General features: G+C 41.9%; 1 protein-coding gene across 2 annotated transcripts in view; it reads right to left on the reverse strand.

The window, feature by feature from the left end:
- slc8a1b (solute carrier family 8 member 1b) overlaps window positions 1-5,136 on the reverse strand; it is a 100,130-nt gene extending 94,994 nt beyond the window's left edge. For both annotated transcript variants that reach the window (XM_061689739.1, XM_061689740.1), the window contains exon 1: window positions 4,734-5,136. The gene's annotated coding sequence lies outside the window, so the exon portion shown is untranslated. The remainder of the gene's footprint in view (window positions 1-4,733) is intronic.
- Between the last annotated feature and the right edge of the window lie 864 nt (window positions 5,137-6,000).

Consider the following 6,000-nt stretch of genomic DNA (forward strand, 5'->3'; position numbering starts at 1 on the left):
TAATCACGTGGTGTTGGCGTCTCGTCTTCCAAATGGCCAATTTACAGAGGACTTCCGACTCGTCCTTCTGCTGCCGTCACTGGACTGTAACGCTCTGTGGGGCGGCGAAATGCCAGGCCAACAAGATGACGGTCTTCGTACGTCTTTGCGAATCCGAGAGTACTTAAATTAGCGGGTGGTGGATGAGAATAGCGATTAGCCTTGCTAGCTTCAGCTATTCCGAAAGATTCATACCAATGGTACCTTGGAACTGGAGACCGGTCGCAAGTTGATCGTCAAAGTACAAAGGTACAAATTGTGACTTCGGCGTCCAACAGGTACTGTACATAAGTAGTGGCACACTTTGTGAAGATTTGTGTACCTTTTTGGATTTAACTTGGATTCTGGAAATTAGTCCAAGGAGCGTTCCTGTGGGCTACCGTACGGTACACAAATGGACACCCTACTTTAATCCCCTTTGTGATTGTGTTTGTTTATTTTCGTTCTGGTAAAAGCGACAAAGCGTTAGATACTCTGAGTGTAGGTACAGTTTGGGGACTAGAAAAGGTGACAGTGCTTAACCTGGAGTAAATTGACTGTCTGCAACTCCAACTACCTGTCTCCAACTACCTGAGACAAATTCCTTGTGTGTTTTGGACATACTTGGCAAATAAAGATGATTCTGATTCTGATTCCGATTAGATACTTTACATGAGTGTAGGTATACTTGGGGAAAATTCCTCTTCATTTTCGGACCTGGAAAAAGTGCCAACTCTTTAAAATTAAGAGTGTGAAAATTAATCCAAGGAGTGTTCATGGAGACTATTATCAGGTACACAAATGGACACCGTGCCTTAAAACCCATTTCTGACCACATTTGTTCGTTTTGGACCTGGTAAAAGGGATAAAAAGTGATTTTGAAGTATGATAGGTACTGTACATGAGCATAGTTATAATTTGGAAACATTTTGGACCTGGAAAGGGTGAAAATACTTAACTTGGAGTCCAATAATGAGTTCAAGGTACACCAACTTTGATTGTACCGTAAGGAACACAAATGCACACCCGACTTTATCCCTGTTTCGGACTGAGTTCATTGGTTTTGGAGTTGGTACTAATGAACCTGGTACATAGTTACAAACCATCAAGATGGAGTCCTAAAATAAACCTTATGGGGTACATGAGTGTACATTGTATCTTGAGGAACAAAAATGGACACAAAATCCTACTGCAGCCTTATTTCTGACAATGTAGCACTTTGTTTTATGCATTAAAACGGTTCAAAAACGCACGCTGCTGCTTTCAACAATCATCCGCCCATCTGAGTCACAGCCTGTGAGGAAGCTAATTCCATCAACACGCCATACATTAACCAGGCTATTGCTCTAGCGTGCTAATTGCTCACACGTAAACTTGTTTGGATTCATCCATAATTTAGCAGCGAGCATGCGTGGCCCTAGCGTGCGTGTACTACTACATCATCCACTGACTTATAGAAAAGCGAGGGGGGACGGGGTCCTCGCATATGATGAGGCATACAGATGTCAAATGAGGAATGTGTTTAATTATTCACGCATGTATGTTATCGTGGTACCAAAAAATAAAAAATAAAAAACAGATAAACAAGAAAGCCGCATGAAACATGAATATTCAGACTAATGATTATGTGCATGCGTCATCCGAAAGCTACGATATGCTCCCCATAGGCAGCAGTACACCATTGTTCATTCCGACAACAAGGATTGTCTAAGGAGATTAGAATGCAAGCGGGCGGAAAAAAACAACTAAAATGTGTTTGGGGGCCATCAGCTGTGTGGGACAGCAGCTGCTGTGTCAGTCTGAAGACTCCGTATAGTGGATTCTGTGCGTTTGCCCGGTACAATATCACCTTTTATTGCATTAAAAATTATTTTTAAAAGATTAAATCACTCCGCATTACAAAGCAAATATAACAAGCTTTTTAGCCCAAACCTATCGACTGGCTCTAGTGGGGCACTGCCCCACTTGCCCCCGTTGACAATGAACCGCCAATGTTCCAATTGTCACACAAGGTAAAGTTGCAGGCACAAAATGTGGAGTCATTGGACCAATGTTCCAAATTAAAACAATTAGTTTGTGCCGCAATTCGGGCAGGGCCCATGTTCTTGTTGCTAGGCAGAGTTCATAGGGCTCAATCATCATTGCCCCACCGGCGAATGAAAAACTGACATTCTCAGGAAATAGCGTGAGAAAAAGTATTTTGCAAATGAGTAAGTTCAAAACACACCTAAAACGTGGAGAGTCATCGGACCAATGTTCCACATGCCAATGAAATTCAGATTAAAACAACAATTTGTGCCACAATCAGGGCCAATCCACTTGTTGCTAGGCGGAGTCAATAGGGCTAAGTCACAACTGCCCTGCGGACCATTGAAAAATGCCAGCATACTCGGGAAATAATAAAATATAATAAATGTTTTAATATTATATATTTTAATATTTTATATTATATTTTTAATAAAATAAAAAAAGCAATCAAGTAATACAAGTAAAAGTCATTCACAATTAAATCACAACTGTAAGAAATAAAACCACTTCACTCAAGCGTGGGGCACTGCCCCTGTTGACATCGAATCATCTTGTTTTTGTTGTAAAGTTCCAAGCACAATCTTAAAACAAGTCATTGGGTCAATGTTCCAATTAAATACAGATGAAAAGCTTCTAACCCAACATCATCTCATGAATGTCGACATCACCGTTGTTCAAGTTCAAAGCAAACTCTTAACACAAGGAGTCATCAGATTATATTCCACGACAAATGAAATTCAGATTACAACAAGCATTTTCTTTTCAATGTTTGCTCCCCAATCAGGGCCATTCAACTTGTTCCTAAGCAGACTCCATAGGGCTCAACCATAACTGCCACACTGGCCAATGAAAAGTCGACATACTTTGGAATTAACAAACAAATAAAACCCATTTTTCACCATTGAATCTCTACTCTTTATCGAGTAAAATCTTTAAATCGAGTTGCTCTCTTCTGTTTATGGTGGGGCAGAGGTGCACCTGCCCCGCCAAATCAAATCATAATTGTCCTAGTTAATGTGCAATGTTAGATTTCAAAGAACAATCTTTAAAACAAGGAGTCATTGGACCAATGTTCCAGATCCCAATGAAATCTGATTATAACCAGCACTTTGTGTCACGATCAGGGATCGTATTCTTGTTGGTCGGGTTTCCAAGGGTTCGAAGGGCTCAACTATAAGTGCCCCATTGTCCCACTAAAAATAAAACAAAATAAAAACACAGATGTTATAAAAATAACTCAAGAAAAATTCATGTATTTCATAATTGAATCAAAACTCTCTTTAAGTGCCATCTACCAGTTCCCGTGGGGCACTGCCCCTCATGACAGACTCACCATTGTCACCATTGTAAAAGTCTTAAAACAAGGAGTCATCTGTCCAATTTCCCATCTCAATGAACTTCCGATTAAAACAAGCAGTTTGTCTTTGAACAGTTTGTGCCACAATCGAGGATAATCGGGTGGGGGGAAAAAAAGTCCCATCAATCGAATGTCATTTTTTTTGGTACATTTCCTGACTTCCATGAAGAAAATGAACCTTGAGGTCTTCCGGCCTGTACCGCAGGCAACGAATCATTTGTTTCCATTTTTCGCGATGAGGCGACACTGCCGCCACTGATCGGCAATGATGAACGACCGATGCGTTCAATCGGCGAATCGATTTCATACACACGGGTACTGGTAACCTACTGTACTCCTCCTGCGGGACGGATAGATACTAATGCAAGCAAGCACTTATTCTATGTCGGGCGATGGAATAATTGTTTGTATCTGTGGTACCAATCTCCACTACGGCTTCTTTATCCCCCTTACTCAGTTATCCATTAACACCTGCGATCCCTGACCCTTTTTTTCTCGTGTTTACCGTAAACAGCGGGTTTTATGCACTGGTGGAGGCGCTCAAAGCTGTTCAAACAATTGTCAGTGTTAAAGCAAACACACTCGTATTTGTCATCCACAGCATCTCACTCTATCATTATGATTATTTTGGCACGAACGCCAACCGTTAGAGGATTTCTACGACGGGGAAGCATGCTACGATAACCTCACGCGTCGTTGGCATCGTGAAAGCGTTTACGTTATTCCAATCGGGACGCCGTCATTTAAAGAAAGATTCATTTCTACAGGCACAACAAGTTGTTGTTTTTCCACCCCTTGACTTTATTTGAGTCGAATCTGCTCTGCAATCTAACTCCATAATAGGACCACTGAAGGTACCGCATAGTGTGTTAATGTTGAAGATTGACCGTTTTTGGTTTTTGTTTTTTTTTTTCTCCAAAAGAGAAGAGCATCATCTGAGCGATTTGCACGCTGTTGTGCAATGAAAATGCACTCAAATGGGATTGAGTGCATCAGTGCTCCATTCACATTTAGAGGATGGAGAAGGGGGTGGTGGTAGTGGTGGTGGTGGTGGGGTGGGTCCAATTTGGAGCCCAATAACTTGCACGGTGAAAGTCTATTTAAAAAGAACCCCCCCCCACCCAAAAAAAGGCACAAGGACGTGCTCAGCGTGCGTAATTGTCATTCCTGCACAAAAAGAAGCGAGAGAAAAGCCCGGTGCGAACTGAGTGCGGGTGTCGAGCCAACCGGGGAGAGGGGATCCCCTCCAGGTGCTTCATTTCTGTTTTCAATCACTCCAAAAATCAATAAATAACTAAATAAATATTGCAGTGCGGGGAAAAGTTCCTACCTTCCGTGGGAGCTGTTGAGGCGATTGGAGTGGAGGTGAGCCGAGTGGAGCTCCTCTTATAACCACCGAGGCGGCGGACGGAGCCCCCGAGCGAAGGCGCACACAAGTCGGAGGAGGAGGAGGAGGAGGAGGAGGAGGAGGAGGAGGTGGTGGTGGTGGTGGTGGTGGAGGGGAGGCAGACCAGTCCGGATTCCCATGCACACGGGCACTTTTTTCTTCTTCTTCTTCTTCTTCTTGCCGCTGCTTCCTCTTTTGTTTGTTTGTTTATCTGTTGTTGGTGGCGGGAGCGTGGTCGGCGTGTTTCCATGGAGCGGCCCCGGAGCGACCTGAATGACCGCGGCGGCGGAGCCTCATCAGCACAGCCCGCATGTGTGCTCGGGTTGGAACCGGAGTGGAGAGAGGGAGGATCGTCTTCCTCATTCTTCCTCTTCCACTCACCCCCACCCTCCCTCTCTCTCTCTCTCTCTCTCTCTCTCTCTCTCTCTCTCCCTTGCTCTCCCGAGCACTCCTTTTTCCTTCACACGCCTTTTTTCCCCCCTCTTCGTCTTACTTTCTCTATCTCTCCAATGTCTTGATAACAGCTGGGGTTACATGAGCCGACAGGACAATTTACTCTGGGATGTTGTTGTTTTTTTATGTTTGTTTTTTTCCAGTATACAAATTGTAGAAATAAACCTTGTGTTGTTTTCTTTTATGTTGCCTACAGTAATCAATGTAAGAATACATGGGCATGACAAAAAGCTAACAAAAACCTAATTGACGTTTTTTTTTTTTACTTTAGAAGAATGAAAAAAGGATGGTATTCCACATAATCTGTGATTTAAAAAAAAAAAAAACATTTTTTACATAAAAAAAGTAATGTGCATGCTAGGCCAGTAGTTGGCAATGTGAACATTTTTGTTGAAAAAAAGTATGCAAGTTATACCAAAGTAATCAACCTATTGCTGTTTTCATAAGTAAAAAAAAAAAAAAAAAAAAAAAACAGTAAGACGACGAATACGGGACACGAAACATGAAAAAACTGAAAACAAATATGATGTAATATACATGCCAAGGCAGTCGGCGATTGAATAATTTTTGATGGGAAAAACAGTAAGTGAATTACAACAAAATAATCAACCGACTGTTGTTTTCATAGAAGGATACAGGACAAGAAACATGAAAAAACTGAAATCATTAAATAAAATATATATATCTATATATGATGTAATATGCATGCCAAGACAGTCGTTGGCGGTGTGATCATTTTAAAAAAAAAATGGGGAAA

This window comes from Phycodurus eques, chromosome 11, assembly GCF_024500275.1.
Source record: "Phycodurus eques isolate BA_2022a chromosome 11, UOR_Pequ_1.1, whole genome shotgun sequence".
NCBI lineage: Eukaryota > Metazoa > Chordata > Actinopteri > Syngnathiformes > Syngnathidae > Phycodurus > Phycodurus eques.